General features: G+C 45.8%; 1 long non-coding RNA gene across 1 annotated transcript in view; it reads right to left on the bottom strand.

Annotated features, from left to right (window-relative positions):
* LOC118282596 overlaps positions 1–23,494 on the bottom strand; it is a 55,397-nt gene that overhangs the window by 9,561 nt on the left and 22,342 nt on the right. Inside the window, exon 6 of the long non-coding RNA XR_007032164.1 lies at positions 5,578–5,783. This is a non-coding gene — a long non-coding RNA (uncharacterized LOC118282596). The remainder of the gene's footprint in view (positions 1–5,577; positions 5,784–23,494) is intronic.

Genomic DNA, 23,494 nt, shown 5'->3' on the forward strand with positions numbered 1-23,494 from the left:
ATCATCACACATTAGATCACCCGAGCCCCGATGTGCACAGCGCGCAGACTATATCGTGTCCCGCCATTAAACCATGCGACATGTTCCACCCAAGGTTGCAGTCGCAGCCGCAAAACACCGAGGGCTCAGGCAGCAGCGAGACCTAATCATTATTTGGCAGCAGTAGCGGAACCATGTCAGGGTGAAGGCCCCAACATCCTGCTTCCTAGTCACATTTTAATCATCCGCAATTAGTTTTGTTTTAATAACACTCACAATTAAAGGTCCTCCCGCTTGCATAATTCATGACACAGCAGCGCTGATGTCAGAAATCAAATGCAACAAATTAGAAATAACAAGTTTGAGACAAGTGTGATTCAATTAAGATCCGGGGGAAACATTGGGCCATGCATAATTGAGGGGCCAGCAAGGCAAGACTCATGTCAGGCCTGTCAGCCCCGCCACAGCTATTGGATTTGGCCTGTCACACACACTCAAATCAGCCCTGTAAAAATTACAGGTTACATTGATTCCTTGTTTTTTATTTGCGAGTGCTTGTGAGCGTGCACGCACGTGCTAATGTGCGGCTGTGGGAGTGTGTGTGTGTGTGTGTGTTAGTGCATTCTGTGCAGGCACGCACTCAATAGTGTGTGTATACAGTTACACACACAGTGTAACATGTGTGTTTGTGTACTAGCCCGTGCACGTGGGTGTGCTCACATGTGCGCCGCTGTAGAGAGGGGACATAAATCAGGTGTGGGAGCCCGCGCAGGACTGAGTAATGCAGCCACATCTGGAGCTCCGGGGTTCGCACTCCGGGTCCTTCCGATGTCGGAGAGGAGCTGAGGCCGAGCTCGTGGGCAAACGCGCGAGACTAGAAAAATCCCACGATCATTTCCAATTTTTACTGTTTCAGCAAGATCATCATGGCAAGGGCTCACATTTAACTCTTGTGGACCCATTCGTGTGTGTGTGTGTGTGTGTGTGTGTGTGTGTGTGTGTGTGTGTGTGTGCGAATCATAAAAAATCACGCCCATGTCACATCCTGGGCCTCGTTTATTCAAGTCAATTTTTTTTTAGTTCTGTTTGTCATAATGCACATCAAGATGAATAAAAGTCTCATGAGGTAAGTATATTTGTGCTCATGCTAGTGTGTGTGTGTGTGTGTGTATGTGTGGGTGTGTGTGTGTGTGTGATTTTCAGTTTACCTGCAGTTTAAAAATTGAACTTTGCTCACTTCAGTAACACCGAAGGCCCATTTTAATCGAAATCAGTGCAGACCTGCAGAGATTTTATTTTTCGGCCATGTGTCGCGTGCCCCGTGAACCGCACGCGAGAGAGACCGTGATGGCCGTTAAATCGTGCTCTCTGTTCATGAAACACTTACAGGGTTTTAATTATCGCACAATTTTCCGGAGATTGTTGCGAGCGAAAGGAAATTGAATAACTTCTTTATGAGTTTGAAAACACCCCTAATGCTTATTTAATTAAACAATCGTAACCACATCTCATAAAGTGCTCGGTTAATGCGATTTCCCCGAGCAGAACCCGCATTAGCACGGACTGCTGCCATGCTTTTAAAAAAAATCCGCATTCCTGAGACGGCGTTTGGCGAAACTGAGGCAGAAATTTGGCAAATTGCGGGGGGAAAAAAAACAAAAAACTTCGCTTCGGGGCTGACGATACTGGCATCGGAAAAAAGGGAGGAAAAACAAAAACCACATAAACATGCCTATCAAAACACTTCCTGTATGAAAGTATGTCCTGATTTGGATCTCGCTGGATGGCCGCTGGTGTAGGAAGGAAACATGTGTTTGTAAACTCGCGCACGCAGCCACACGTTGCCTTCACAGTCAGTAATTTCTCACTGAATAATCACTAATGGCCGAGGACCAATGGCTCCCTGAAGCGTCATCTCAATCTCTGCGACTGACTAATTGCAGCCAGACACACTAACCTCTCTGTGGCCTGTGTCCTGGCTGTAACCCTGCTGCACTTCTCTTTCTCAGATTCAGCCGCTCACTCCTCCTCTCCCTTGCCATTTTGATCTGCCCTTTCTCTAAAGCCGCCCCCCTCCTCCCTCCCTTTTGGCTCCCCCTTCAACCCCAAAACCCTCTCAGCAAGGCTACAAAGACATATGGGAAACTTTTTCTGGCCCCGATTGCTCCAATCTGATTGGGGGAAGTTATTGGGGCTGCAATTTATAGCCGCTGTTGAGACGTTGAGACGCTGAGACGTTGAGGAGCACCCTCTCCTCTCTGCTGCTGCCCCGTTCCCAGTCCAGGCTTATCCATTGGATCCAGCTCAGACTCCTCCGACTGCTCCGACTGTCAAGGCTGCGGCCGTGAATCAAAACCTCTGGCAAGCAGACGGATCCCTCCGTAATTGCACGCTTCAAAACAATGCCATGCCCACTTTGAGCCGGAGTGGTCTGCGCTCAGTTAATTTACAGTCCAACAGAAACAAGAGGGTCAGGGGGGGGAATAAAACACTTTCCTGCGAGGGACAGTTTTACATTACATTAATGTAGTTGGTTTGGGTTCAACAAAAGGGGGACTTGGCCCGAGGAGCCGAGTGGAGAGGGGAATTAGAGCATTTAGCCATCTCCAGACACGGGAGAGAAATGAGCCTGGTGGCCCTTTGTGTTATCTAATCTCGTTTGCATTTCCTTTCAGCATCATGAAAGAGAAATGTAATAGGGGCCTGATTGTGTTTGTTTGGGTGAAATTCTCATTTAGGAGGCTTGCAGCGGGCTCGGTGCCCCCGCGAAACAGCCTCTCCCCCCGGCCGCGTTAACACATCTCCTTGCTGCGTGTGTAGTTTGCGGAGCTCTTTGAGGAGATGAAAAAAAAAAAACAGCTTTCAAAAAACTAAACCCCCCCCCCCCCCGAAAATGAGGGTGATTTTATGCAACATCACCACTTCTCTCTCTCTGTCTCTCCGACGTGCGAGCCGCTCGGTTCACATTCCTGAGTGATTGACTGGCGGAAGGATCTGATGACAAAAGAGACGGGAAATGCGCGTGGAGTGGACTTGACAAGATGAGTGCCAACGCCCCCATTGATCAGCCGCATTGACATCCCTCCCCGAACCCTGGAAGGTGGGCTGGAGTAGGCAGGCAGCTGAAGGTCACAGCTCGCTGTCACAGCACTGTCCGATTACATTACACATCACGCCGCCCGAGAAGCCGCTCGCCCTCCTCCCATGACGGACAGGTGACAATCATCCCGGCAACCATGTTTCACGCGGCCTCCTCGTCTGCGGGTGAAACATGTGTTTCTCTCCGATTTTGTTCCCATTTATATCTTTTTAAAAAAGCGTCGAACCATATTGTTGGCAAAACGTGTCAAGCTGTAATATCTTCAGTATCCAAACTTTTCGCAAACTTAATGAGGATTAATGGCGGTATTTTTTATTTTTCCGCCACTGCCAATTTAAAAAAAAAGAAAAGTTCGGGGGGCCCTGCTGTTGCGCAGGGCTGCTGATTCATAGCTCGGCGTCGGTCGGGGAAGGTGTTTGTGCGAGCACGGCCAATGGGCTCTTTGTGTTTATGACGAGGGGAGAGGATGGAAAGGTGATTTAGGAAGACAGCGGGTCTGCTTCTCCTCAGCGCGAACCTCCAGCAGACAGGCCATTAACAGAGGTGGCGGGGAAAAGCGGTGGCAAATCGCTTTGATTCTGATTTACGGCCGTGCTGCAGAAATAAAAAAAAACCCAAACAAATTAGAGGAACAAAATAATACACCGCGAGAAATAAATCACATTAACGATCAGGCTTTGAACGACAGTCAAGGCATGAAAGCGAGTGGCGGGTGGGGGGGCATCTGGAGGAGAGGGTGGCAGATTATGAGATGATATTAGGGAGCTTGTCTTCAGAGAGGGAGAGGCTGAGAACAATCAGGCACCGGCGGTAACAAGAAGACGCTCTTTGTTCTTCTCTCCACTTAGTAACTAACATGTTGTTATTCAAGTCAACAGCCACTAGAACCTCGTTAGGAGGCCACGCGGCGTACTGCTCATTAGCTGACAAAAGGGTGAAATCCATTGACAGGCAATGTGCCCGCGAATGCGGAGCTTTTTTTTGGTCACCATGCAGAAAACATGAAGTGATGGAATTTAAAAAAAAAAAAAATAATAATAAAAACGGCTCGTGTAAAAATGACAGATAACATACGGTTTGGACTGAGTGTGCTTTGTGAGCAACATAGCAATTTATTGGAGATAATAGTGTCATATCGTGAAAAATTGGGCATCGGCCTTCGACCAATGAATAATTGAAGATATCCAGTGAAAACAGAAATCGTATAATGATCCGTAAAAACACGGCGAAGCTCACATTCCTCAGTTGAACTCTTACGTTGAGGCCATTTGAATCATTTTCCTACGTGGTCTGTCTTAACAGGAGAAGTAACCCAGTTGGACGCAGTGTCCATTCTTTTTTTCCCCTTTTATTCACATGTGGTGCTCTCATCATAATTAGAACTGTATGTCCTTACTGTGTGGAGGTTGCATGTTCTCCCCGTGCCTGCGTGGGTTTTTTCTCTCCCGCTTCCTCCCACAGTTTGATTGCCGACTCTTCGTTGCCCGTCGATGTGAATGTGAGCGTGAATCGTTGTTTGTCTCGGTACGTCGGCACTGTGATAAGATGGCGACCTCTCGCCCAGTGTCATCTGGGATTGGCTCTGGCCCCAACGTGACCCTCAAAGGACAAGCGGTACAGCCAGTGAATTAATAAATGAATAAACTTGATAGCCAGCATTGATAGCTGCGTCGGTTCTGATCTCATCAGGTGAAGCAGTCATTTTATATGCCGCTACTTTTATGAAACAAAATATGTGCATTTTTACAACATTTTCCGAGCAAGAATATTATTGTCAATCTGACCTGAAACCCTTGTTATGTATAGCTGCATTTCCAACGCAGGGTGCAAGGTCTAAATTCAATTCTGGTTACATTTTTTTTTACCTTTCTGAATGTCAGGAAGCCTTTTATTCCCTGCAGGTCAGTCTTTTCGCAATAGCTCGTAAAATCTGTTTCCTTACTTCAAGTCGAGCATTTTAGGTGTTTTGAATAAACTTCCCCTATAAATCTCCTCCACGTTTACTGTTGTTGAACTGTTGCTCGGATTATATAGTGTCAATGTTGTTGTATAGTCTCCTGCATAACCGCAGCCTGTTGCAGCCATCGGTTGTTGGTGTAGACCATGGTGGAAATCGAGGCGTTTTTCGGTTCCCTGAAATAAGTTCCCAAAGAATTCCAGGTTCCAGGTACTGTTGGTCGAAATGTGGCTAGTGAATGTCTTTGCTTGTAGTTAAGAAATGAAGTGTAGTTAGGGCCAGAACACAAAAAAACAATGATCTCAAAGAGGCAATCAAAGCTCCTTGGAGCTGCAGAAAAATTATGATTCATGATGATTATCTGCGGGATCATCAATTTTTTCCCTGTCGTTTGTGCTATGAAAACACATTTTAAGGAGATTCCCAATCAACGTATGTACATAAAAAATTTAAAAGGGGGACAGAGCATCTCCAGTCATAAAGTAACAGATGCTTGATTTGTGCTGCTCAGAGAGGACGGCCGCCCTCCCACACATCTGACCTGCTGATAGACTGTCGCTCCTGCGGACGCCGCGCGCCGCTCAATGAACTGGTCCGAGGCCGAGCGGCTCGCTGCACCGCGGTCCCACGGTGGATTCCAGATGACAGCACTAATGGATGATCCTGTGATGCAATCATCTCTATCCCGGGCGCCTTGTTCAGCGGATGGGCTGCGTTTCCCACTCAGACCTCGGAGATTGAGCGCCCCTTAACACAGACATGCAAAAGTCATTATACGTCTTATGTACATACTCCCGCTGCAGATCCACAATGATTGCTTAATTCCATTTGATTCAAGGAAAATAGCCCCCGGAATACTTTCCTACAATCACATTTGACAGAATGTGAAGCCTCAGATTACGTCCGTCTCCATCCTCGGAGATAAAGCATGTGCACATTGAATTACAGCCTTTTGGAAGGAGGATGGAGTTACATTTCATCTTTTATCACTTTGCAGTCTAACAACTGTGTAAACAGAATTAACCGCAACATCACAAAAACGACCCAGTAACACAAACCACTAACAAGGTCCTGAGATTAATTATTGTTTATGACTGAGATCCTCAAAGCTCGTTTTACAAGACGTTTCAAAAAAACACACTGAATAACTTGCTTTTCATTTTAGGCCTCGTTTACTCAAGATGTCTGTGAGTCGAAGTGAAGTTGATTATGAAAAAAATCTTTTACAATGATGATGAATTTTTTTTCTTCCGGTTTTCCCTTTCAAGTTGCCTTATCCATTCAGCCAACAACATTTCCCCAATGTCCCCTCATATATACTGTAAGTAGGTATATATAAGTCCAGTCTGCCGGGGGACCGACAGTTTGCGTATTCTCTCATAATTATTCATCAGAGCTTTCAGAGAGAGGCACGGACCATTTTCAGAAACGCTTTTCGAGATATAGGTCTGCCGCACAGCTGCTACAACGTTCGCCGGTTATGAACGCCATGTTCATTTGACAGGCCACTTCTCATCAGAAGGTTCCGCAGACCGCGCTCACTTGGACAAATACCAACACATCTTTGCTCGATAAATAGGAATTTATAAGGTAGTTTGGCTCTTTTGAGATAAGATAAGATCACATTTTAATGTTTCCCAAAACACAATGATGTTTTCCAAGAGGGTTTGTTGCTGCGTCATAGCTACCACATGATCTTGCATGGATATGAACAATATTGCTTCCTTGAGAGTTGGCTTGCTCATTTAATGAATCATGTAATTGTAATAGCTGCTTATAGAGATTTTGACTCAACGCTAATGTCATTAAGTCATTGTGTATAATGCCGTGTTGAACGCAAAGACAAACGCTAAGAAAGTACACTGTGGCTTACCTTGGGTAAAATGATAATTATTAAAATATTACAGCCAGTAACGTAGTAATAACTATTAAGCACAGACTGTAGACGGACAACATCACTCAGCAATGAAAACCGATTGAACAAACGCTCACTCGGAAGTGTTGTTGAGGAACTAATAGTCTACACCAGCACAGACAATAATAAGTGTAGCACCTCTTCTTGTCACCGACTCGCCTCGTGTGTGTCATCCTGTTCAAGCATCCTGTCCACCAGTGGCTTGTACAGAAGCGCCTTTCGCTCCCCGGGGAGCAGGGTAACAGAATCCCGGGCTTATACAGACATCCACACAAAGGACAGGCCCGCGCTGGCAGGTGGCCCCGACATAGATAAGTGTGTTTTCTGTTTTGTGGGGGAAGAGGCGGGAGGTGTGTGTGTGTGTGTGAGAATGAAGGAGAGACCGCTCACTTACAGCGCCTGTTCTCCTCTGAAGGATGATGCCTCCTGTGGGCGTAACGCACAATTGAGGCAGTATAGTGTAGACATGCTGATCTGTTTACGTCTGCGATAATGCACGAGAAACACCCCTCCAGACCCCTGGCACGCACAAACACAGACTACAGTGTATATATATATATATATATATATATATATATATATATATATATATATATATATATATATATAAATAATGCCAATTCAGTGCTTTGCAAAAAGATTGACAGACTTGCTGTGCATAGTTATGGCTGGTGAGCCGTTACTACACAATAACTGTTTGGGGGAGGGGTTCAGGAAACAGTCAACTAATGGAGTTGTGAAGTGGGAGGAGCCAGAGGTAAAAAAATTAATTTGTTGCATTGAAAAAGTGTTTTCAATCCATGCTTCGTATTAGCAAATAAACCATAGCAATAGATGAAGAGGCTCATGGGTATTGTAGTTTTTAAACCTGTGTGACGAGCGAATAAACAGGTGGAAGCAGAAGCTAAGTTGAAATAATCAATCCAGTGGCTACGTTGAGGATCAGGGAGGATATCACTGGAGGAAATGTTGAAACTGATCATCTGGATGGGGAAAAATTCCAGAACCAGCATCTCCTCGAGTCAACTTTATTGACAGATCGACTCCTCGCTTGTCACTGTAACCCCCCCCCCCCCAGTCCATTTACCCAATCCTTCCACCCGTCTCACTATTTAAACACACTCATCTCTCACTGCAGCGGGCCCTGACAGCAGAATTTGCTTTTTCGCTCGGAGGCGAGTTCCAAGATACACAAATAACACAGAGGTGCATTTATGGTATTTGTATAATCCATGAAGTGAAAATTGCGCTGCTATTTAGATGAAAGGCAATTAGACAATTACAGCTAATGAGGGCAATCCTTTTCTTTCACCCCGAAGAGTCCGCGGACTAATTATCAAATTAAAGAATGCTTCTTTTCTCCCCCTGACCCCCGCGCGCTGTCTAAAAGGGAGGGCTCTTTGGGGAAAGGCAAACATTGGACTGCTCTGTGGAGGTCGCGGCTGGAGAACAGGCAGGCAGCATTTAGAAAGTGATGGGTGTATTAATCACCGCTTAAGTTAGGACAGCTTTACGGTCTGCGGGGCAGGCACACACACTACACAGACACGCCGCTGCTGAGTCCGTTCTACATCACACAGGACTGTACGGAGAGGGCCGCCGGCCAAACAGGAAACACGGACGTATATACCCACAGGAAGTGAAACCCACTCAAGACGACTTGCAGACCGTGCCAGTGGAACTTCCTACTCACGGGGGGGGTCAAAGGTCTCAAATAAAATCCACCTGACACACTCGCAGAGCAGCGACTTGAATTACAAAGAATCGCGCCGCTCTCCTCTTCCGAGTGAACGACCCTGTGTCGGACGCTCACTCCGGCCAATCGAGCGGCGTCTGTTTTCCCGCTCAGCGCTTGGAGAGCCGATCGGCCTCGGTGGGGAGAGCGAGGAAAAATGTCTCCCAGTTGTCCCCCGGCGACGTTTCTGTTGCCAAGCGGCCCAGCTCCGCGTGGTGCAGAAGGCTTCGCTCCGAAACAGCTCTCCAGTAAAAAAAAAAACTTCGTGGTCTGTCGATATCATCCTTTAATTAACTCCAACTTAACTCGGACCATGCATCAACCCCCCCCCCCCCCCGTCTCATTCGCTCTTCTGCTGGCTTGGACTACAGCTGCACCTACTGGCAGCAGAGAGGCGCATTGCGAGCGCAGCACCATCTCTCTCTGCTATTGATATTTGACCCGAGGTGACGACGCAAACAAAGCCATAAGTAATACAGCGCAATAAATGTCTACAGTTTCACTTTCAAGTAATTTGCCCCTCGGGCGTATTAAAACGCTCCGAAAGAAAAGAAGAAAAAAAATCGGAATAAAATGGCACCTCTCCGACACGGAGAGCTTCGGGTATCGCGCCGCTATCGTGTTTCTCCGAGGGGCGGCTAACAAGCGTCGGCCGAACCGCCTGCTGCCCTCGCTTCGTCTTCACACTCGCCTGTGCTTCTCTTTTTCTTTCTTTTTTTTTCCCATCAAATGCAAAGCCATGTTTTCCTCCGCCGCCCATTTTACAATTGGAAACCGTGTGAAGGTCAGGGTTCAGAGGTTAAAGAGAAGTTCTTTTCACACTCCCACGCCTGCCCCCCCCCCCCGCTTCACAGAGCCACCCTACAGGTGCGGGGTGTCTCTGAAACAACTTAACGGCCTCCCGCCTCCGAGGAGAGACCTCTGCGAGAGAGAGAAAAGAAAAAGAAAATGCCGCTCCTAATTGTTCCCTGCTCTGTGCCAATCACTGGCCCAAACGCTCCTTGTTATTGAGTCTTTTGCGCAGTATTTTCTCAGTCGCGGCGGCTGACAGAGGGGTTGGTGCGAGTTCACAAGTCCCTCTTCCGTGACAGTAACTCCTCCTGTCACCTTCTTTCATATGGCAGGGGTGCCGGCGCATGGTGAGAGACTCCAGCTGACACGCCTGACACGGCTGGACTTAATGCGGACTGATGGCAGCCTGTCAGTGGAGTGACACATTAAGCGGCTTTGTCGTAGATCAGCCGTCGAGCTTTATGCAAAACTGGGCCTTGCGTTTACTCGGCGATGACCTTCCAGAAGTTCACTCCGAGTCTCGCAGACGCAGAGCTGGGTCGAGGTTTAAAGTTACGACTTTGGGATGCAGAGAGTTTTCACACACACACACACATACACATACACATATACACACACACACACACACACACACACACACACACACGGTATGCATGTATGCAGAGTTCTAGACGCGCACACACTCTCTCTCTCTTTGTCTCCTGCTAACACACACACACACACACACACACACACACACACACACACACACACACACACACACACACACCGGTATGCATGTATGCAGAGTTCCAGACGTGCACACACTCTCTCTCTCTTTGTCTCCTGCTAACACACACACACACACACACATATTCCTCTAAAATTTCATCCCCAAAAAAGTTCAACTACAGGATGAGGCATATGATTTTTAAGTACCGAGTTGTCATTAAAGTTTGGACTCCCGTGAATAGGAACACTTGAAAACACCGAATGCAGAGTGAGTGTGTTAAGGTAAACAGGAAAAGCGATTTGGTTTGCATGAGTACAATCTTCGGCTAAGAGCTCGCTGGCCTTGCTGTGGCTGTGGGAGTTGGGATGATGAAGAAAAAAGAAAAAAAATCTTTGAGGAACACAACACAAAGAGAAAAGAAAAGAGGCTGGTAGAGGGTGGATTTTGCCACTGTGGATTTCATATGTATATTTTTTTTGTATTTATTTTGAAGAAATAAACAAAACTCAAGTGTTAAATATTCAGCTACTGTGTCCGTCGAGGGAACATAACAAATAATGTGTTTTCTCAGAAATATGAGGATTTGACACTGCAACTTTTCATCAAATCTCCAATTAATCTGAATTACAGTTATTAATATTTGTATTTCTGGTGGCAATGTAAATCGGGACAACGACTAACTCATTTTCAGACAAATCTGGGAATCAAATGGGGATTGGGTCAAACACTAGAGTAACGATTAACTTCCAGCTATGCAATATTTACGGCGTATTTGTACATATTCATCAAATGCAGATGTTAAACTTTTTTAAACACAGGCCTCCTCAGTTTCAAGTTAGTCCCTCAACATCATAATTCTTAAGAATCACTCCATTTAAACTGGAAATGAGGGGGCTCCAACGCTGCAACTCTCCGAGATCGTCATATATTCCTGTCAAGACTAACATGAAGTTATTTGCTCATTTGTCTGAATTGTTGGAATAATTTGTGTGAATGTGCTTTTATACCTCCCCAGTGGTCCATAAATCACAGGCAGCTCTTTGTGGCCGACCAATATAATTTGTTTCCTTTTGTTTATCCCACTTAAGTCACTCAAAGCTTGATTCATAGTGAGACAAATCTCGCTTGCTAGAGTTTGTCATGTAATCAGTTTGAATATATTTCGCGCAGTAAATTTCCCTTTTAAACCCGGTTGCTCGGTTACCAACGGTCACATTTGAAATCTGATGACGACCCGCGTCCCGTGACAGTATTTTATTTTGGCCGTGCCACAGACAGAGGTCCAGCCTTCATGCGTATAAACCACATGCGAAGGAAACGTGCACTAATGTTGTTCTGAGACGAACTCTAGTGCTCAACATTTATTCCGATAATGAATTCCATTAGTCGCCTGATGGAATTCGTGACTGACTGCTGCTGGGTGGGCAAGAAAGAAATTTACACTATGGCCATGTCAGCTACAAACCAGACAACCCAGTACAGTCTGACTCCTGACAAATCTATAAAAGAGGGCCACATACTTTGACTTTTGTTTTTTTTATGTATGATTTCGCATAAATTACTTTGTAAAGTAAAAAAAAAACCTACAAATATGCTACCATCTTTAATTCTAAATTGTGACGTAGGTTCATGAAGCATTTTCCTAACATGCAAACAAAGTACAGGCAATATGAGTAGAGCAGAAGTGACTTGAGGCCAAATTCAGCACTTACCAAGAACTAAATAGTAATTGTAACTAACTATTTCAATAAAACTGTGATGGCAAATCTGGATTTTTTTTTTCTTGACAGATTTTTAACCAAGTTGAATTCTGGGTCAAATTTAAGGAAACAGGCACAGACTACACCGATGCATAAAAATCTATAGAAAAAATGTTTTACAATTATTTTTATATCACTAGTGTAATCATCTGGCCAGAGGCACATTAGAACTTTATAGTACCTGTAGTTGTGTGTGTGTGTGTGTGTGTGTGTGTGTGTGTGTGTGTGTGTGAATTGATTTCCTATCTGCACGCTGGTGGCTTCAGGTAAAACATATATTTTGTGGTCTAAGTCAGTTCTTCACAGTTTACTGGGGATTTAAACAGGAAGTGCAGAGTTTTGGGAAGTGGACCAACATTTCTGTACAGATGTTTAACTCTACCATACTGCTGCCAACATTAGACTCAAATGAATTAATTGTGCATCTGAAACCCCCAAAAATATGTGTTAAAATATAACTCAAAATTGTTAAATGAACCGGATAAGAATCAGATTCTTATGCGAAATCCTCGGGCGGCAAAAATGAGTGCAACAACATCTAAACATTAAAGGGTAATTATCTGGCAACATCCTTTCTGCTCGACTTCACTCGCACTTTGTTGTGTGGCAAAGTTAAAAATATTCAGTCCTCACTAATGTCACGTTGACTTATTGACATTGACTGCGCTCGGCATTTAGAGGAGAGACAGGGAGCTTCAGGATTATTATTTTTCTTCTCCGAAGCAGACACGTTTGAATCTATCATCTGTCTGAGTACGTGTGTGCACATGCAATTGCGTGTGTGTGTGTGTGTGTGTGTGTGTGTGTGTGTGTGTGAGAAAGACATAAAAAGAGAAAACTATTCCAGTCTAGCAGCAGGAGTGGGAAAACAATTGTTCCTGACTGATTTTCCCCTAACCCCATAATGAAGCCCATGTGTACGCCTGGCCTTTCAACAAGCTGCAAATCTGTGCGCGGCCCACTCTCCACTTGATTAAAGCAACATCCACTCACCTGCTCCTCATTAGCCCGGGCCAGGAACAGACCCCGGCCAAATAAGTTAGCACCTGTATGTTCCAATTCCGCATGCCTTCTACACGTATGTAATATTTGTGCGTATTAAGCTGACAGCCGTGTAAATGATGGCATGGCTTTGGCCGGTGGTGGTGGTAGTGGTGGTGGTGGCGGTGATGCTGCCGCTGCCTCTGTGTGTGTGTGTGTGTGTGTGTGCGCGCGTGTGTGTGTGTTGTGAGGCAGACGAAGAGAGATGGATGTGTGGAGGCAAAAAAGGGCCACGGGTGGAGAAAGAGCAGGGACGTGTTCTGCGCGCTTGGGTCGGCGGAGATAGATGAGGGACTGCGCTTGGAAACACTCATTAGCCATAATCAGGGTCCCTAAAGGAGAGCAGATGGTGGCAGGGAGGAAAGAAAATAAGAATTTGCTCGGCGTACGTACGCACTAAATGTACATGAGTGAATGCAAATGACCCAAACATGAAGAATAACGCCATCAACAATTGCGTCGCGGCCATTCAGGTGAGCGTGTGTATTTGTGTGTGTGTGTGTGTGTGTGTGTGTGTGTGTTGGTAAACAAAACACCGCTTATATCCAGCGTGGATGTATGTGGTGCCAAATGTGCTCAGACATGCTGGTCATTACAGAACAACCCTAAAGGGCATTGTGTGGGATGGAATCATCCGAGCTCTGTTGTTTCTGTCTGGTTCCCGCTCACCGGTGACTCCCCTGACCTCTGCCTGCTCTGAATGGAAGCATATTAACACTCCAGGCTCTCAGCAACATTTAACCAATTTGGCAAATTATCTGTGAGGCCACTTTTATAGGCCTTTCTTATTATTCAGAGAGAGAGAGAGGGGGGGGGGGTGAGTGGAAAAATAGAGAGGGAGATAGAGAGGCTTGATGAAGGGATGTGGGCACCAGGACCCTGTTCCCATTTACATACATTACCAGAGCTTTGCCTTTTCCCAGAGTCGCGTAGCGGAAGCACCTGTTAGCCTCTCACGGGTCTTTCCCCCTCTCTACCTCCGTCTCCCCCCTCTTCTTTCATCCCTCTTTCCTCCGTCACCGTAGCGTCTTGGCTGCGACCCTGCGGACTCCCCCGAACAAGCAGGTGTTCTCCGTCAAGCGGCCAATTCCCTTCACAGCCAGCGGAGAGGGGGGAACGCCGAGAGAGGGGAACTGACCAGGAGGCCAAACGGGGGCTCATGCATGGGAAGGGGAATACTTAGAGAGAGGGCCTGGTGCTGGGGGGGGGGGGGGGGGGCCTCCAGTGGGGTAACGCTGAACACTGCCAGATCCAGGTGTTTGATACCATCACTTCTTATTTACCACGTGTGGACATACAGTTGTTGCCCGGGCCTCGACTCACAACAAATTGTCGGAGCGCGGGGGCGTTTGTAAAAGAGACGTCTGTTCTGTCGGCCGAGGGGTTAAAGTTAATTTGATCGGGCATGTGTACTCTGGGCGAGGAGCGGAGAACATCTGCATTCAGTGGCATGGCCCCATTTGTTGCAATTTTGGGTCTCATTTCCATTTGCAAGAGAGATAACTGCTCGCATATGGAAGCAATAGATAGAAGAGGTCAATGCAATTTCTTTCACCAGGGGGACGAGGCAGGGAGAAGAAACCCTTATGCAGTAATCTCAGTTGGCACAGGAAGAAACAAAAGTCGAGGGGGGGGGGGGGGGGGGGGGGGGGGGGGTGGTTGGAAAAAAAGGAATTCCTTTCAGTGCAGTGATTCCTTGATTCCTTTACCAGCCAATAACAATCCCACACCCCTTTCCAAACCCACTCCAATCACTCCTATTATCGCTGATTGGATCTGGTGACATGATGTTGTCCAGCCCATCCGCGTTCTTACTCTCCCTGGGAGCAGCGTCTCAAAAAGATACACCACTCGCCGCGTGACGCAGAAACAGAAAAAAAGGAAAATCAGACTCGAATGTCTCAACTTTCACAAACTATCAAATTTCCGCGTGGATTATTATTTTCTAGGCATAGATTCACTGTAACACACACATTGGGAACCAAAAAGCAAAAAGTTTGTGATATGCTTTAGATGTTTTAAGTTTGTCTTTTCTTCTTGAGGCGTGGTGGTGGTATAGGAGACGGCCGCTGGGTGGGAGGAAGTGAGGGGACTAATCGTGGGAACTTGGGGGACTTTCTAATTCATTGAGGAGATACGAAAGACAGACACTGTGTTTGTCATATGGCCGAAACGCGCAAGTTGAATAACACATCAAATGCGCCGACAACATCATACAACTCTCTCAGAATGCGTCTGAAGACTTGCTGTTATTCACTGGAGCCCCCTTTTTTTCTCCCCCTGCAAACCTGACTAACTAATGGAAAAACTCCGGGCACAAACTCCAGACATCATTATGCTGCAGACGATAACTTCACAACGCGTCGTCGCTGAATAAATCAAAACAAGGGCCAATCTAATCTCCATACACTGTCTGTGGATGATTCTAATCTTTTCTTTCATACGCGTCTCTCTCCAAAACTCAATACACTCAAATCCACGCCACTCTGAAAATCCCCTAATAAGGCAAGTTAAAACCTCGAGCTTGCAACTGGTATGAAGTCACCAGAGAGCAATTACGCTTTAGCTTGATAGTTAGCGAAGGACCAGAGGAATGTCTCCCCCCCCCACCCCCCATAATGCCAGGACTTTGGAGACTAACCTAATTGAGAAGTCTTTTGTGTGTGTGTGTGATTATTTATGATTAGAAAAGTGTTAGTGGAAAATCTGGAGGAGATATCTGGAAATGGGGAGTGTTTGATGCGGATCAGTGTGGTGCCGCTCTCCCTGATTAATTATGTCCGGGACGTCTAATGGCTGGCCCCGCTCGCGAGGGGTTGACTCTCGCAACAAAAAAAAAAGACAAAAGCCCCCGAAACTTTTAAAGCACTCTTTGAAGTGAAATGGGTTTGAATAATTCCTGGGCGCTAATTCTGGGTTCAGGCAAACGGATTCATGTCGAGGAGTGAAAGAAATTGCAAGAAAGACAATGTGTTTCTTGGCAACGACAATGTTTTCTATCAGCGATCCATGAAATAGTATCATTGGATTCTTTTTTTCACCCCCACACATCTGCTCTGGGTGTGCAGAGTGTCTGTACCTTGCATGTGACTCAGTCTCCCGTCTCCTTACCAGTGCCCCCTGAAGCCCTCATTTCCTGTTGGGAGTCGGCGGAATTGGATAAAGGACACGGCTCGGGGGCCTCTTGGGGCCCGGATTAGGGCGGCCTGCTAGAGAGCAGAGGGCCCGTCTGGACACATCTCCATCCATCAAAAATCCAAACTGATTCAAGGATCCATTCAATCCCAACAGCAAGAGAGGAATTATGGCCCTGCGACCGTAGCAGGTGCCTTTTTAATTTTTTGCTTCCAAGCAACATGAGCGCTGCAATTGAGACGGGGGCACGGTTAAGGTTACGGCTTCTGCTGTAAGAACAATTTCTCCACGAGCGGTTGAACAGCGGAACAATGGCACTCGTCCACCATGTTTCAGGGGTGAACCTCCTGGTAGGACTGTGCCCAAGAGCTGACAGAGAGACGACTGTGAGTGTGTGTGTGTGTGTGTGTGTGTGTGTGTGTGTGTGTGTGTGTTGAGACTGGGCTCATTACGAGGGCCCGTGTGTGTTTAACAGATACCAAGGGCTACTCTTTCTTCCAATAACAACTCATTAATGAAGGTTTGTGTGTGTAAGGGAATTAAAGTGGCTGTAGTCATGAATCATGGGACACATCAGTCTCGTGTTATTGATCAGATCCCGAACACCAGGCCGACAGAGATAAACACGGCAGTTAATGCGAGGAGCAGGGAGAAACAACAGCTGTTTATATACGCACGTCCATGCCTTCAGATTGCTCTCACGAATGACTGTTGAAAGGATATTATAATTGACTTCCTACCAGATTGACCTGATTACCCTGATTAGCTACATAATCAGTTTCGCGATAACCTTTTGAATAAGTCTATCAATAATGTGATTTTACATCTTAACCCTTCACATCTAAGTAAACTTCATTTACTGCCAGGGCAACCTTCTCTTAAAAACCTTTAGTCTCATTTTGTCCACTGAAGATGTAAGGTCACAAATAACGACTCAGTCAAAAGTCCAGTTGTTGGGGAGTGATGTCACTGACCTTGCAAGTATTTACAGCACCAAAACTACGGATATGGGATTCACTCAAATTAAACTACAGAGCTTAAGTAGGCCAGTGCTACACTGATGTGCTTCAGACAAGAACAGACAGTAATAACATATATCAGGCATTGTCCATTGCTATATAGACAAAGTGTTTTTGATTTTGGTTTTATTGGAATCATAAGACTTGATTTTTTTCTCGACTATTTCAATTTGTTTTGCAAGAGTTTGGAAAAATCAAATTGTGCTAGGACATAAAGCTTCCATAAGAAGGCAATCCGTTACAGTGAACAGACTGTATTTTCTTAAATTTATTTCAACATGTATATTAATATTAAATCATAGCCTCATGCAGCGGTAAGCAGGAGCCCATTTGAAAGTTCATAGATGCTTTAACATAACATAACATTATTTATATAAGAAACAAGCAGATTACATTACCTTTCAACAACACAAATGAATAAATGAGGGGGAAAGTTAAATGTGTCCGATTTAATTTTTATTTAAAAAAAAGATTGCTTGTTAATACCAGTTATATAAGCTCTTGACTCTTGGCCGCCGGACAAGTTTGAGCTCTACTGACTGTGTAACATAATGAAATGATAGCAGTAAGGATATAGGGTTCGTAATAATTTGGCTAAAAACCATCTGCTAAAGCACTGACGATGAAAACTGAAAAAAAATCCACCCTAATACCGCAGCAGCTGTCCTGAGCTCCGTCTGTCGGAGTTCAAATAGTCCTTCAAAAAGACACGTCTGTATACGCATCTAATTTCCTCATCTCATGTCATGATTTCAGTGAGAGCCTGCACCGTCACATTTCAGCACCGCCACAACAAAGTAGGCTCATTCAGAATAGGCGGGTGGGGGGGGGGGGGGGGGGGGGGGGGGGGGGGTGTCAGACGGATCAACTCGGCAACAGACGAGAGAGAGAGAGAATGAGTTGAGAATAATCAGTTATCATTGCCTTGATTTATGGCCTGTTTTCACGTTAAGCATGTTACGTGCACAATGACAACACCCCCGGTTTATTGCAAAAATACCTGCCCGCTCACAATAAAGAAGTGTTCCATTTTTTCCCTCTTCAAAGTAACTGCTGCAGGGAAGGAAACGTAATTACAGAACAATAATAACATCTAAATGTAAAAAAGGAGGAGAAATGTGGCTTGTCGAGGAGGGGAGGGGAGGGGGGGCGGTTAATGGGCAGCGAGCTCGGTGTTCCTGTCTGTGAGATTTAAATTTGGTGCCCAGTTGATTCTGGAGCTATCCAACTCATCTTGGCCCGTGCACTTTCCTGTGGGTTATTATTACCTATCAAAAGGTTCATAGTTTTTTATGAAGTTCTTTACAGAGCATTGCACAAAGGGAAGAAAAAAAAAAAACCCAGTTTAATGGCTCGCTAAGTCAGGGCACGGTCCCACAAGTCTCCACCACTTCGCCGAGAATGTCTGGGAATGGGAAACACATGTGCTTTGATGGCATCAATTCTTTTTAATATTAGTTTGTTTTGAATTAGGCTTGTGATTGCAGGATCCTGGGAGGCTTTCACTGTCCATTAAAATGCTGATTTGACGTAATACACCACGTCTTGGACAGGTGCCTCATACGCACTATGGCTATTGTTAATAATGTTCACAGTGGAGTAACGTGATAGCTCATTGATCTTTATGGGGGGAATTCTCCATTTCCCCGTGTTTTTACAGGTAAGTCAGGGCCGTGTGGTCCGTCTCAATCTGGAAGAAGTTGGACAGTTGACAGTAGCGACTAAAGCTAATCCGGCTCATAATGTGTTTTATAGCGTCACAAAATATGGTCTCTCAGGAGAAGAGCTTTTTGTGTTTACCCAATGAGAATCAAACATATGCTGTAAGTCTTTTTTAAAAATGTAATCTAAATATCCTCGCTCATAACATATTTGACAATAAAGCAATTAACAACAATGAAGCATTTTAGCTAGACAAAGATATTTCTTGATTATTTTATTTTTTTGCAGTTTCATAAAAGCGGGAACCATTGTCCTTCATTATTTTTTTTTACATTTTGTTGAAAGTGTTGTGCAAGCCAATGCCGAAACCAAAAACACAGCATGGATTCATTGACTGGATAGCACGCAGTGGCGTGTGTGTGCAACGATAAAGAGGTGTCATGAAAATAAATTGCAATTTTAAAGAAACGGTTAAATTTGCCCCGTGACTTCACAATACCACAATCTATTTTGAAAACTATGATGTGATTATTGTGTAACTTAGGTACAACGAGGACTTGAACTTGGACAGTATTCTTTTAAGACTCTTGCCTCTTTATGAAATTCAAGCCTGGTGTGTTGGACGCTCCCTGGCCATCCGAGCAAATTGGGCAATTTTGCATCTCGGTGTGCACAAAAGCAGGTAGCCATTCAAAGTGGCAGCGTGGTCACAACCAATAAGCCGACGGTGATTGGGCCTCTTTGGGCTGGATTTATTTTAATTCACTAATCCTGTAATGGTGGAGCCGTGTCTCGCTGCTTGTGGGGCTCTTATTTGGGGATTGACAGCGCAGAGCCGTGGCCAGCCTGTCTCATTGCTTCAACGGAAAACTCGCAGAGCCACTAAGCGGTAGTTGACTCCTTAAGCTCCTGGAGGACTAAGGTTAGGGGCTGGCGGGGGTGCGGGGATACAGAATGGATGCAGGGCCGGTGCTTGGTGTGCCGTTGGTAGTGGTGGTGGTGGTGTTGAGGCCAGGAGGAGGGGAGGAGCGGTGTGGCAGGGACCAGACAGACGAAACATTCACCCCCAAAAAAAAGTGCACCGCCCGGACTAATGGGGAAATTATTTATGAACTATTTGCAGTGCACCTGAAAATACCTCCAGTGAAATTATGTTTGGCAACCTGAACTGCTTTGAAGTCAATGGAGTGGCAATAAAAATTAGGCCTTCATTAGAGAGCTGGGCCTTTCAAACTGAATTGGCCCAGTCTCGGCGGGTCAGGGGCATTTAGGCAGCGCTCTGCTTCCTTTAGCTCTGGCAGCCACAGACACATGGAAGCAATTTGCCTGATTCTTTGCTGTTTTTATGATCCCCCCCCCCCCCTTTAATTTTTTTCTCACCACATCGTGCTCCTTTTATGTTGCATTTAGGAAATTAACACTAACCGACAAATTACTTTGTACATAAAAAAAAAGGTAGAGCTTTAGAACGTCGAAAAGACCGAGAGTAGCCCAAGGGCCAGTGTTCTCCCAGCAACAAAGAAATCCTTCATAACTGTTTAGATATGTCATCCCGCAGCCTGGCTTTATTTTATCAAGTGTATATCATTTTTCAATTGAAATAAATGTACAGCATTCATCGCCCTTGTGTGGAGTACTAGTGCTTGCATGGCCAATCCCCAAAAAATGGTGCACTTCACTTAAAAAAAAGAAAAAAAGAAAAGAAAAATCACCTGAGGGGATTTTGGGGGTCATTTGCAAACTGCTTCACGCTTTGCTCGAGCACAAATCTCATTCACAAAAAAAAAGCGAGGGCAGCTGACTGGAGCGAAACTGTGTAATCTTCAGAAAACCAGATGCACCAAAGTCCAGGGGATTGTAATCTTCAGAGATGTAAGCTAATTACTTAATCACTTACACTCGTAAATCTTATTATTGTAAAGAGAAATTGCTGGGGTGATTAAATTACTGATATTTATCTCCTAAAAAGCGCTGATTAGGAGGTGATGCTAATCTGTCATTCTGAAGGGCTGATATTAACGGCATCAATCTAACAAAACAATAAACACTTAATATGAAAGAGACGTTTTGTGCACTCGGGGACCAGATGGCCCGCTTTAGTCTGGAATGTGCAATATTCCGGCCTGCTCGGCCGCGCCGCTAATGATGGGAACCGCAAACTGTTGACTTATTTAATTGAGTTGTTTTGCCCCATTAACCTGTTGTCTGACACGGCGGACACGTGAGTTTTGGAGCGAGATGTTTTTCGCTTTAAACTAAAACAGTCTCACATTTGTTCTCTTCTGTTGAGGCTTTTCGACTGTTAGTCTGTGCACTGCAGTCCGAGGACCTGGTCAGTTATATAACACGTTTGAAATGTCTTACCTAAGGAAGATTTTGCGGCTCCATCTCAGGACTTAGATGGTGTTGCAGCGACCTGAGCAGTTGAACAGTATGAATATTTCTTCTTAAACAAACTACATTTCTATCCTCACCTCAAATTTGGCATATTTTGTGCACTTTTTTTGTTCGCTTTGAAAAATCCCGTACTGTGGTAGCGTGTGAAGAAATTCTCCAGTGCTCCCCCTAATGCTACAGAAGTGGCCATAAATTATGCATCAGGAATATGTATATGTATTGACTTTTAATAAGAGCTATTTCCTACACGCCAGCTTTTGTACCTGCAGAAAGAATCGCTTGGGTGCTTCCTTACACCAGGCACGGGGGCTGGTTCTCTCACTCCCTCCCTCCCTCCCTCCCTCCCTCCCTCCTCCGCTGACGATCAGGTGGGGGAGAATGAAATAAAAAAGAGCATAATTAAAATAATAATGTAGAGTCTCCTCTTGTTTGTGGAGGGTTCTGATATTTTATTTTCACAGTCGCACTTGGCAACGACGGAGGAATCTGCAGGAACTGTCGAGGAGGGTTAGTGTAAATAAGTAAACTCTGCTTTGTGAGACTGTGATACCTAATCAAGTCAGCACTGACAGGTGTTCTCTGGCTCCGTCTTTCTCCCCCTCTCTCTTTCTTTTCGAATTTTTTTTTTTTCCCCTCCTGCCTCCGTGTCTGACGTGACAACCCACCGAGTGTTGGTGCTGAATACTTGATGCCGCGGAGAAAAACAACGACGCCACTCTTTTAACAGTGACAACAACAGCATCCGCGCCCCCACCACGCAAACGCAGACATATTCACAAACAAACGTTACTTTTGCCTTATTCCTCAGTCTTACTCGTGCCCCCCCCCCCCCGAATTAGGGTTTTTCACTGGGCTGCGCATGTCATTTGTCCACTTCTCCTTCCCTGTTTTCTGCTAGTTGGCCTCCAGTGCTTTGTGTCTGTGAATGCTAACACGTCTTACCTTGCCCTGGGCGAGAAAAGAAGGCGAGAATACCGGGTGTTTGGCCATTCTGCTCCGTCGGTCTCTCTGGAAACCTCGGACGATAACGCGCGTAGACTTTCGCACACACACACACACACACACACTTGCAAACACACACACACACTGGCAATCAGAGTGAGGTCTCACCGGGCACCGGTTGTCAAAACTGAATAGCCGCTTGTCCAGTGCGTGTGCGCGCTTGGCCATGTGGTGCCCCTCTCGCTGAGAAGACGGCCAAAATGGCTGTTGACACAAGAAAAACAGCAAACTCACTGCTCCGACGTGGACTCTCGGTCCCTTGTGGCGTCATATCACGATGCACTGCACAATCAACATTCCACATGGCAGTGATACTAGAAAGGATGGGGGGGGGGGGTCAATCAGCACCCTGAACTGTGAAAACCACAAAGAAGATGTCATCAAACAAAAATGCTTAGGTACGCGTGCTGAAAGACGGTTGCTAAACATAGGGGGCAGAGCGCTATTAAGATGACATCAGGGACAACCACTCAACAGCTGCATGGGAGTGCCGTCTGTTGCGGGGGACAGAAAATGGAGGGCAATACAAGGGAACACTGATAGACTAACAGCAACAAGGGGAGGGGAGTCAACACCCGTCTAAGCATGTGCTGATTGAGCCCGGCTCTTTTTAACCGGCAGGCCTTTGGAGACCCGGTAGTTGGCAGCGGGGTCACAGGAGTACCAGCGGAGACACGGCGCTTCAAAAAGCCCCCCCCCCCGTCCCCCCGTCCTTTATCGAGCAACTGCCTCGCTACACGGAATGCGTCGCACCGAGACTCACTTAGTCGTGGTGGGACCTGCTCTGATTGAGGTAGCAGCTGGGATATGACATCAGCCGGAGTGTTGGCCATGTTTTCACTCACTGGAGCAATTCTGCTCCTAAAAGGTTCCATCAGTACCACTCCGGCGAGTTGCAGAGAGTTGCTTTTCATCTCTTTGGCCGCGCAATCCGCCAGCTGGTCAAAGTGCCCCTCGGTAAGAGAGGACCGAGACGCCAGAGTGCTGCGCTCATAAGTGGCTCATTGTCTTCAGACGCTCTGGAGTGCACGAGTGAGATGTGAGCACTCGCATACATAAAAAAGAAAAGCTGCACGCACACACGCAGTATATTAATACAAGATCTTTTTTTAACCATGGGGAGATACATTTTTCCGTTTATGTCTGCTCTTAAAGGCTGTAAGCGAAACCAAATGGCACCCATCGCTTTTGGTCCGCTACGACTGAAATGGCTTTCGTGTGGGAGATGTTTTGGCAACAATTTCCCCGAAACTTTGGTTTGACCTCTGCACAGGTACTTGTGAATGAA

This window comes from Scophthalmus maximus, chromosome 14 (genome assembly GCF_022379125.1).
Source record: "Scophthalmus maximus strain ysfricsl-2021 chromosome 14, ASM2237912v1, whole genome shotgun sequence".
Lineage (NCBI taxonomy): Eukaryota > Metazoa > Chordata > Actinopteri > Pleuronectiformes > Scophthalmidae > Scophthalmus > Scophthalmus maximus.